The sequence below is a fragment of the Tympanuchus pallidicinctus genome, unplaced genomic scaffold, assembly GCF_026119805.1.
Source record: "Tympanuchus pallidicinctus isolate F22 unplaced genomic scaffold, pur_lepc_1.0 scaffold4, whole genome shotgun sequence".
Classification (NCBI taxonomy): Eukaryota; Metazoa; Chordata; class Aves; order Galliformes; family Phasianidae; genus Tympanuchus; species Tympanuchus pallidicinctus.
Genome location: NW_026294758.1, coordinates 25,443,887 through 25,456,165, shown reverse-complemented (window position 1 = coordinate 25,456,165; position 12,279 = coordinate 25,443,887).

Genomic DNA, 12,279 nt, shown 5'->3' with positions numbered 1-12,279 from the left:
CAGACAGCTATCATCAGAAGGTTGAAGTTAGAAAGTGAGTAGATAAATAGAAAAGTCTAAAAGCAATAATGGAGGTAACAAGCATCACGATCAGAATGTTATGTGCCAGTGAAGAAGAAAATGATTCAGTCATATATTTTTCAAATTAACATCCTTTGGTCAGATACATCTATCTTATAGCAACATTTTTTTTCCTCCTCGATTTTGCATCAGAAAGCAAATCAAAACATAAATAACTGGGGCAAAATGAGACAGTGCTAACAGATGCACTGCATGAACACTGTAGCATGCAGAATTGTGGTACCAGTTATCTGTGAACATCTGTACAAGTTCGCAGGAGTTACTGCTATTAGATCCGATTTAGAGACACTGAAATGTAGAGATTTTTTGGTACAAAAGACTAAATTACTTAACCGCAAGGAGGAAAAATAATATTACCACAGGAAATATATTTAGTCTGGATTTTCTCATTGCCCTAGTGAGACATCGAAGTCAGCTTAAACAAAAAGAAAAATTAGTAAATAAATAAATTATCCTCTGGTAAAACTGAAAGACACATAAACATGTTTTTCTGTTGCAAAATATAAGATGATGGTTAACATAATTTTATTTTAGTGCAGGAACCATCAATTTGAAATGACCAAAATAAATAGATTGCTCTTCTCTTATTCAAAAAATTGTCCGTAGTCTATAGGATTTAATTAAGTGCGTACATAGGTGGATGAATACAATTAAGAGATTTATTGTCACAGTGAAGTAAAGCAAGCAAACAAGCAAACAAGCATAAGGGAAAAGAAAACCATAATACGTCTTAGAAGATAACTACTACATAAGGTGTTCAACTTCTCAGTAATCTTAGCATTCTCCCACACTGCATATATTCCAGTGTTGTACACTCCTTTGAAAGCTTCTTGGGGATACTACTTTGCATTTTTATAAGATTCCTAGTGATCATACGTTTCAAGTTTTCAAAAAAGAAAACAGGAAAGCAGTAACCAAAACAACAACAAACAAACAAAAAAAAAAAACCAACAAGGGAAAGTTACAGAAAGCAAGTACATAAAACTTGTCTCTACATCTTTCACTTTTGGAGGGAAAAGGAGATAGATTCTCCCAATATAAAAATGAAGTGCAACTCTGCTCCCTGGGAAGTATTGATCTCTAAAAACTCCCCCCAAGTGCCATGCATACCTTCAGTTCTCTAAAAGTAAATCTTTGATTGCAATTCTCATGGCTGAGCAGCTCCAGCAAAAATGTAGGTCCAATTATCAAGAACAGTCCAAAGAACCACAATAATGAGAATTAATATAATGTTACAATAGGCTACATTAAAGAAATTACGATAACTGCTGATGTGCACCAAATAATCCTGGAGTATGGTCAAGACACAAGTAATCTAAATTGCCTGAAGTTTGTACTAGGCAGTGTTACTGAAATAAGAGTTGTTTACCATTAGATCCAGGTCTACTAATGAAGTTTTCAGAAAACCTATTGGATAGCTTATCCTTAAGTGCAATGAGACCCTTTGACACAAGGAGAAATAACTCCAGAATGTGTAGATTCTATTTTAGAGGGGAAAAAAAAATTTTTTTTTGATCCTATGATCAATTACAGTTGTGTATCACATACATTTGTTAATAAACATATCCCTGTGGCAAATCAGTATTTGCAAGCTGATACACTAAAGGCACTCTATAAGTGTAATTTCTTCATTGCAAAAAGATTAATGATAATTTCACATAATATTGTACTATATTTCTCTCTCTGATTTCAATCACTTTACTGTAAAAATCTATTACACCAGAAAACAAAATAATTTAAAGTGCAAGAGAGCAATCTTTCACAATAAACTCATAAAAGTATTTTAAATTTGCCTATGGGACTCTATATATATTTAATATATATATATAAATATATGTATTTTATGACTGTCCAAGAGGTTCTCTCACAAAACTGAGAATAATTATTTTCTTAGGTAATTACAGTAGAGTGCAGGCATACAGATGGATCAATCTGTTATCTTGAAAGACTTCATGAAGTTGGAGTGAATGGGATAACTCACCTTTTTCAGACTAGATTTCAATTCCTTCTGTCCAAAAACATTCACACATTTATAAATATTTATGAACAGGTAATTATTGAAGCTTCATTAAGACTACAAGCCTGTGTAAAGCTATGCAAATACTTATTTACACATAATCAGAAGTCTATGAAAGAGGCAGAGCACAAGTTTTTTCTACAATGACTCTGAAGGAACAACTGCAAGAGCTCAGGTATCTGGTGTTAAGCAGAGGAAGGGAATGATAACAAGTTGAATTTATAGAGCATTGTAAGTGATGTGACAAAATTGGAGAATTGTCACATTGGAGTATTAGCGAAGTCTGGAGTTTCTTTCTGAAGTCATTCTATATTAGCTAGCAAATATCTTCTCATGATATCTGTGATACATATTTAAAGTAATAGTGAGATAACAATAACTGGAATTAGCAATGGTGAGTAATACAGGAAGCCAGTGGACTTTATTTGCCTTAGATGTAAGTTTCTTACTATGGTAATAGCATTTCAAACCTATTTAACACAAAAAGCAAATAACATTCAGTTCTAAACCGATTAGGAAAATCAGACAAAGTGGAAAAATTAGAGGTACTTATTCTTAACCACCACACAAGGCTCAGAGGTATAACTTGCAGCTCAAATTTCAGGTGGGCTTAGCAGGTTAGTGAAGACAGAAGAAAGCAAATGGATGGGCTTTTGCTAATCATCTTCAGCCCAAAAGGAGACAGCAGGAGAACGCAGGTCAGAGGCTACCTACTTCTGTTAAGGCATGGAAAGAAAACCAGCTGAAGACCAATGGGGAGTAAAGTCAGGAGAAGTAAGGTGAGAAAACCTGAATTCCAAACTCAGGTGTGATGAAACAGCTCACCCTCCCCAGCCTCTGCACAAAGAGGGAGCAAGAGGGTCATTGTCTGGATCTTGTCTTTGACATGCTGCATGGAGGTCCCTGTCCTGGCTGTGTGTTTTGGGGACACAGATAATCACAAAAGCAGCCAGTGGTGCTGAAGCTGGTGGCATAGCTATCACTGTTGTGTTGTACTATGTGCCTCTGTGCTACTCTGTATTGTATTCCACTAAATCTTGCCAAAGTGAGGAAGCATGCACCTGCAGGAGATCCACAGCCTAAGTGTCCCCACCTCTCCTGAACATAAGCTATTGGGCTCATGACCGTGACTGGGGCTCTTAGGCAATCAAAGCCCATCACAGTCATGGGGTGTCTAGCAATAATGTTAGGCTGGAGGTGAACATGGCATGACTGTGAGAAAACATAGAAATTCTAAGTTTGGCAAAAAAGAAGGCTGCAGCAGAGGTAAGAGGCATTTAAGCATTGAGAAAAAGGCAAAAGATGTGGGCAGCCTGGAGGTTTTTTGAATGCTCCATCATGTCTGAATATTCTGCTTCTGGTGGGTTTTCCCCCTGCAAGGCACCAGGTGTGACTTCCTTCCATAATGTGCCCATAGCAGTAGTTGGAAGCTTTTCTGGGACCTGCAGGACAATACAAAAACTGAGAAAGAGGGTGGATAGAAGTTTGGAAGGATTTCTGCTTCTCTCTTTCACCTCCCAGATAGAAAGCCATACTCAGGAAGGGAAGAAATATGGAGGTCTCTCTGCATGGAGACCTGCATTCCACCTCTCATTATTCATGATAGTTTCTGGAATTTCCAGAATTGCAGATTCTGGAAATGTGAAAGGTACATAAAGTAAAAATGAATCTCAAATCATGTACAATTCAAAGATTCCTACAGCAATTTTTATTTTAATGTTGTGACAAGAGGTAACAACAATAGCACCAGGCATATTGAGCAGTTAGCTTCACTTTGTCTTCAGTGTCTTCACCTGGACCAGAAAAAGCTTGTCCGAGTCTATCATCTGAGCATTGTAACCACATCAGCAGAAGGCCAGTGTTTCACAATTTCCAATGTCTCTGGTCTAAGACTGTTCTTTCCACATTTCCTTTTATTCCAGTGTGCTATTTTTTGTGTATTTGTGTATTTGTGGGTTTTGCTGCAAGCTTGCCTGTGACTAATTCAGAAAGAAAGACATCCAGCAAAAATGTATCATTTGCTTTCTTTTATTCATTTGGACAGACAATAATAGGATCCAAGCATTTCCATCATCACATTCCGAATTGTAATTTCTCTGTTTCATTTTCAGTGACATTTGGTGTCAAGCCTATCACAAATTCACCACGGTGTTTTGAAGACAAAACTGCAGTAATATCTTTGGAAGAGCATGAAATCCATATAATATCATTAACTATGTATAACCTTACCAGCTCACTGTTGTTGATACTTAACCTTTACTTTCCTTCTACAACTTGAAAGTACTTTTCAAATATGTGTTACAGTATGATCAAACAAATTTAGATAAGGCTGACACAGACAGTTTCTTTGTTTGGCATTGATTTTTCTCTACCAGAAATGCTATTAAACTGAAGCGAAAGGCATTTTTCTTGTGCACATTTTTAGTACTTCTGTTGATTGAATTCAAAAGTCTATACTAATCAGTGCAGGCCTCACTGTAAATAAACATGAAATACTGTACAGCTTCAGAATGCTTCTCATTACCAAGATGCTGGAAAACAGAGAAACTAGCACTGTGCAAACACCTTTGTCACACAAGTTATCCAGATTTCTTCTTTTTTTTATTTCTTCTTTTTTGAATTTGGAGAAAATGGTGTTTTTGTCACTATGATTGACACTTCCTAAATAATATTTTTGGAAATTGGAGTGCACATGGGTTCAAAGACAGTGCCTAAATTCTTTAGTGGCACTTCTATTAGTGATCTTGTATTCAGCACACTTGTATTCAGCTACTCTAAAAAACTGTATTTGTGCCTTCAGTGTTATCACCAAAATTCATGACTCTTTAATTTCAAACTAAGCTCAAACTACAGTCACACAAGCAGTTATACCACTGCAGCTGAGATGCACCATAAATCGCGCCTGAGTCTGGAGATAGAAATGAGTGGCTGGGAACTGGGGAAGCAGGCCAGACCTTACATCAGTGCAGCCAGCAAACAGAAATAATGTAATACAAATCTGCATCCTGAATTTCAGTTTCTTAATAATACTGTCAGTCCAAATGGCACAGAAAGTATAGATACTTTGAATAATATATTTCTTTCAGACTATCACAGTTGACCCATCTAAATCAGATATCATGTAATATTCTCATTAAAAGTAAACCTTTAATGGCATGCAGTTCCCTGAAGATGATTCCCTTCACTACTTCCAGTAATCTGTCTATACTGTCTGTAGACTCTGCTTGGCAATGATTATTTTCTCCACAATATTCATAAAAACAAAATACCCTACCAAAAAAAAAAAAAAAAAAGCCCTAAATGAGGCAGGTAAATAATGTCATCACCAATTATTTCTGTGTGGGACCAAATTTGGAGATTCTGAGGGATGTCACTTATCCCACACATAATTACTTCCATTTTCATCAAATTTTTCTTATCAGTCAACCCATCTATCATTTAAATCAATGAGCTAGCCTGTTTCTTAGTTGCTTCTGCCTATTGTGAGAAGTAACTGTGCTGGAATCGCTACCTCTACTTTAGGTATGAGTAACAAAATGGAGAACACAGCTGCTCAACACTTTCCCAATGCACCAAGTCAAGATAGATTCTACTGTCAGTCAGATAAAAGCAATTCTTAACCATCCCATTTAAGCCCTAAAAGAAAGAATGAAACCCTGGAAGAAAGAATGAAGTCTTCAAACAATCTGCATGAGGGTCATCTAAAACCAGCATTTCACATAGACAGATATTCTTCACTTACTTTGTAATAGTTGTTTTACAAATATCCATGGCTGTGCTTACCGGATTTCAAGAGCCAAAGCTCTTGAAAATACAGGAAATAAGAAGTGAAGTTTTATGATCAGATCTCAAATATAGCCCCAAATAGCTCTGCTGCTATAGCAAAACTATTTGGTCTTCTGTGAAACAGAGACATCTGTGAGACTGTGACCATCCTGTCCTGTAAAGTTAAGCCCTAGGTCAATATGTAAACTTGCCTGCTCATGCCAAGGTTGTCTTTCATAGAGGATGGAAGGTCCTCCAGAGGCAATGCTAGTTAATTCATTCTTTAAAGAGCAAACTGAGACTATGTTACCACCCTCAAACATTACTCAAAGATTTCTGACTTATTGAGACCATCGCTCTGGACTCAGGACTTATGTAACTCTAAATCCTAGTGCTTCCTGGAAGGAATCTTGGGAACGGGCTAAAAGAAATATTAAGAATCATCATTTCACAGAAGATGGATCTTTTTCTTGATGGGTTGCAAAAACAAGTTTCTCCATGTTCTTCCACGGGTCAAAGTAAAATTTCCTGTCTTTATCATGTCTTCTGTATCATGACAATTCCCTTGACAGAGATGCTTCAGGAAGTCTAGCAGTTGTCAGGGAGTTGAAGAATGAGATGGAATGAGCTGCACAGGCCTCATAAAGTGGAGAGTGGATTTCATATATTATACCGGCCCCATAGGAGTCATACATTCTCAGCATGTCATTCTCAGACAAAAATGGGTAACAAATCCTACAGAGCATGGAGCAAGGGAAATTCCAATAAAATACGACATACAAGTTTCAGAAACATGCAATCATCTCCATTAATCTCTTCTTTCTCTGTGGAAACCTCCTTTTGATGATAAGCCAACTCCTACACCCAGGAAGTTTTTCAACAGAGCCTTCCAGTTCTGCTGGAGTTGGTGAACTTACAAGACCACATCTACCAGCTCCTTACAAAAGCTTGCTAAAATAACTTGTTAACAGCTTGATAGAAAAATATATTTTCTAAATATTAGTTAATAATTGCTTTATACTTAAAGTTGTGTGTATCCTTCTTTCTGGGTGTCTCTGAAAATGTTAAAAGTTGCTTGATCCTCCCCCTCTACTCTGCCCTGGTAAGGCTTCATCTGGAGTACTGCGGCCAGTTCTGGGCTCCCCAGTACAAAAAAGACAGGGATCTCTTGGAAAGAGTCCCAGAGGGCCACAAAGATGGTGAAGGGCCTGGAGCATCTCTCCTATGAAGAAAGGCTGAGTGAACTGAGTCTGTTCAGCCTTGAGAAAAGAAGACTGAGAGGGGACCTGATCCAGGTCTATAAATATCTAAGGTGTGGGGGGCAGAATGGCGAGGCCGGACTGTTTTCAGTGGTGAGTGGAGACAGGACAAGGGGAAACGGACATAAGCTGCAGCACAGGAAGTTCTGCACAAATGTGCACAAGAACTTCTTTACAGTGAGGTGACGGAGCACTGGAACAGGCTGCCCAGGGAGGTGGTGGAGTCTCCTTCTCTGGAGATGTTCAAGATCTGCCTGGATGCCGACCTGTGCGACCTGCTGTAGGGAACCTGCTTTGGCAGGGGGTTGGACTCGATGATCTCTGGAGGTCCCTTCCAACCCCTACAATTCTGTGATTCTGTGATTCTGTGAAAAAGTGACCAAAGCAATAAGGCTACAGATCTGGAAGAGGGCTGCATTAGGGATTGGAGGTGGAGGGCTGGGAAGAGGAAGCCATGAGCACAGACCAATGACAAGCAACACGTAGCAATGCTTGTCTTGTAGAACTGCTAGCAACCTGCCTTGGGAGCAGCTGACCAGCACAGGATTTTGGAGACATCATAGGCACAACTGATGACAAAAAATTTCACAGGGAAATGCAGAGATCCCAGGTAGTAGTAGCTGGGCAAGATTAGAATCTGATTTTTGTGAATGCTATGGAAAGGACACACATGGTAGCAATTTAATGTCAAGTAGTTCAATGTTAAGTATATGTTTCAATCCTATACATGTTAAAATAAAAGCACATGCTAACTAGAGATGACTAACATGGCAAGTTGTGCTTATATGGAGCCTGACAGCAGGAAAAAAGGTAATGAAGACATTTATTTTAACACTTCCACTGCCTTATGTGAAAAGATTTGACCTCTGCCAGTTTGCCAGTTCCTAACATGGGAATAATCACTTTTCACAGCATCAGAATGATGTTACAAGGATAGCTAGTTAACAGCAATAAAGCAGAAAGCATGGCATTACAGCTCAATAGACTAATAGACCAAGCACACAAATAAATTACTTGACTAAGTACCATGGAAAAGCAGGATCTCTGAGGTATTTCACTCACCTTGGCAACTATACTGAGGAGATGCTTTTCCTGCATGTATTAGTGGCCTTCACTGATTGCAAGCTCTCTGGAGAGAAGCTATTATCTGTCCTCTGCACTGCTACAGGATTATGCTACCAAATACAAAAACAAAAATAAAAATGCTGTGAATATCTATGTCAGAGATATCAGAAGCATGTCAACTTTATATTGAAGCCTCTCTGTGAGCATGTATATGATTTCCTGCTCCAAGGACCTCTGTGAGATAACGAAGCACTCTTCAGGTGAGAACATAAAATAATGTCACATCAGGAACTGCAGCACTGAAGCAGTCTCAGAAATCCCAAATCCAGGACTGCCCCCAGGTGGCACACCTCAGACACCTGCACACAGGAGGTGGCACAAGCCAGCTGCAGGGTGACACAAAACCTACAGTGCAACCTGTGTCCCACTGAACCGATGGGATGAAGACAATACCCTGCAGCACCCACAGCAGCCCTTCATGACAGCATTTAGCACTACCTACCCATGCCCCACAGGCCATCCTAGAAGAGGTGACAGAAAACGTAATCTTCTGCAGAATTTTGGTGCTAGGCAGTATGTCAGCAGTCCTCTTCAATTTCATCTGCTTAGCTGATGATATTGGCCTGAAGTGCCCATCAAGCACAAGGACTAGCTTCATTTTGCATGGAGTGCAAATCACGGGAGATTACAAACGACATCAGACTCCTGCATTTTACCCTGAAGCTAGACAAATTGATTACCCTGTCATGGGTAAGTTTAACCCACAGATCTCTGCCCTTTGTCCCATCATCTCCCACAGCCTCCTTTCTGGCAGAGTACTGTTTTCTTGTGGTACTACTCAATGGTGTTTAACTGTAGTTACTATTACTACTTGGTATTTGTGGAGATCTGTAAGCATGCTTCAGGGAGGACAGATATACAGGAGAATGCATGCACACATAGTCAGGAAGTCTAACACTCTTTCCGTGTACAGACTTTCCACCTGTTGCTTGGAGCCTGCCACAATTTCACTAACTTCAAAAAGCCTCTGGCACTGTGTCATGGAGTACTCCTAGGGGTTCATTTTCCTCTATATTTCTTCTCAGCCACAGCAAGGAAGACACGCTACTCTAGCTCCTAATGCACAAGGAGTGGGGTAAAACTTAAGTAGACATGAGCAGCATGATTTGAAAGGGAATCAGCAGATTGTGTGATCAGAGCAAAATTCAGCAGCCGTGCAACTGCTGTAATGAGTGCAGAGGGAGTTTGCAGCCTCTGATTGTGTGCTGCTGCTTTGCTGCTGCTGTGCTGCAGGAGTGGAATCTGTTTCAGACTTCACAGGAAACAGCAGACACATGCCACTGTACAAACCATATTCTGCACCTGGAACGGGGCAACTCTGCATGCACCTACATATTGGGGTATAAGAGGCTGGAGGGCAGCCCCATAGAAAGGGGTCTGGGGGTTCTAGCTGATGGCAAGTTGAATCAGAGTAGCCTAAAGGAGATGCACCCGGCCCAGCACTGCCATTGGGCAAATGGAGGTGCTGTCCACTGTGGTCTGCACTTGTGTTTGGGAGACAAAACAGCAGTCTAGGAAGAAGGGACATTCTTGTCCAAGTCTGTGCTCATCTGGGATTGCCCCTACTGAAGTGCAATATCTTGCAGTTGGCCTTGTTGAACCTCATTAGGTTCTTGTGCACCTACTTCTCAAGCCTGTCCAGATCTCTCTTGATGGCATCCCTTTCTTCTATTGTATCAACTGTACAACTGTATCACTCAGCTTAGTGACATCAGAAAACTTGCTGACGGTGCAGTTGATCCCATCATCTATGTCACTGATAAAGATGTTGAAGAGCACCAGTCCCAAGTCTGATTCCTGGGGACATCTCTCATGACTGGCCTCCAACTGGACACAGATTCATTGACCAGAACACTCTGTCTACAGCCAATAATTTATCCACCAAAAAAATCAGCCTTCAAATCTTTATCTTTCCAATTCAGAGATTATGATGAGGTGTGGAAACCAAAGGACTTGCATAACTCCAAGTAGATGACATCAGTTGTCCTTCCTTTATCCACCAATGCCACCAATCCATTTTATAATGCCACCAAACTAGTCAGGAATGATTTGCCTTTGGTGAAGCTATGCTGGCTCTTCGGATCAGCTCCTCATCTCATGTGTACCTTAACATAGCTTCCCTAGGATCTGCTCCATTATCTTCCCATGCAGAGATGTAAGGCTGTAGCTTCCGAGGTGTTCTATTATGCCTTTCTTAGAAATGTGACTGAGGTTTCCCTTTTCCATTCACCAGGTCTTCATCTGACAGTCATCTCTTTTCAGATGTGATGGAGAGTATCTTGGCAAGCACAGAAGCGTTTCATCAGGACCCTGCAATCTGTGTTGTCTGGGCCCACAGAACGTACACATTCACTTTCATGAGGCAGTCTGACTTGCTCTGCTCTTACTGGGAGGCGTTTTGCTCCTCTGATCCCCAGTCTGGAGGTTCAGGGGCATGAGGTGTGGGAAGCCTGAGTGCCAGTGAAGAAAGAAGAAAAGAAAACCACTCAGCTTTATTTGTATCTGTTGATGCCAATTGTCCCTTCTCATTTATTGGAAGAGACACAATCTCCTTTGCCTGTCTCTTCTGAGCAATGTACCTACAGAACCGCTTCTTGTTTTTTTTCACTTTGCTCATCAAGTTCAGCTCCATCTGCACCTTGCTTCTCTGATTCTATCCCTGCACAGCTGGGCTGCATATTTGTCTTTAAATTGAAGAGACATGAATTTGACAGAAGCATCACTTATTGTGTAAGCAATTGGCTGGATGGTCACATTCTGAGATGTGGTCAATAGTTCAATGTTGAGGTGTGCTTGCAGCCCAGAAAGTCAACTGCATCTTAGGCTGCAACAAAAGAAGCGTGACTAGCAGGTTGAGGGAGGTAATTACAGTGGTCTTTCAGTATTTAAAAAGGGCCTGGAGGAAAGATGGGGAGAAACCTTTCATCAAGGCATGCAGTGGCAGGTAATGGTTTTAAACTAAAAGAGGGAAGATTTAGATTAGATATAAGGAGGAAATTATTTACTCAGAAGGTGGTGAAACACTGGTGCAGAATGCCCAGAGAAGCTGGGTGGATGCCCCATCCCAGGAAATGACCTAAGGCTGTAACAGACCAAAGAAAAACACTATCTGTGGTATGTCTGTAATTGTCTCAGACACTTGCAAGATGAGACCATCACCATGACAACAGATTAATGGCTGAAGATATGGTCAGAGGAGGGATCCCTGTGGAGACATGCTCTGTCCAAAATTCCACTGTTCCAGAAGAGTTGTTGACAGCACACTTGTTATCAGTGAACTTATTGACATTGAACTTGCTAATGATGAACATCACAAACCCAGCAGGCAAAAAGGATGTCTGAGGAAAGTTCTGGGGAAGACTTCAAGACTGATACTTTGAAACTTTGGAACTTCTGAACCAGCACTCTCACAGACCAAGAACCCCACACACACTTCGTCTAGAACAACACTGGAACCCAGATAATCTCTGTCATAATTTCTGTCTCTCTCTCTCTGTCTCCTTCCTCCCCCTCCCCCCCCGTCCATCCACTCCCTTTTTCTTCCTTTTCCCCCTTAAAGTTGTTAAGTAATGTAAGACTTATTTTGATTTCTTATAAAGTCACATAGTTTAGCCACAAGGTTTACACAGGTGTAACTTAAGAGTGACAATATTTTTAAGATAATTTTAGTACAGAGATTCTCATTAAAATTGACAATTGTGTTTGGAACTTCGGTGCTTTTTTACCTTAATTTAACTAAGGAGATTTGCAAATCTGGTCACCTCTCTCTCCCTTCACAGGTAGGATATGAAAAAGGCCATGTTGGATGGAATTTTGAACAATCTGATCTAATTAAAGGTGTCTGTGCCCATAGCAAAGGGGTTGGGACTTGATAATTTTTAAGGTTTCTACCATCCCAAATCATTCTATGATTGTTTGATTCAACGACTTTTGTGAAGGGAGGAATGAAGGCAAAAAGGTCTGAATACCACCAAAAAAAACCCAAACATTTACTCTAGCACAAATAAGCAGCAGAAAGTGGATTTTAGATAT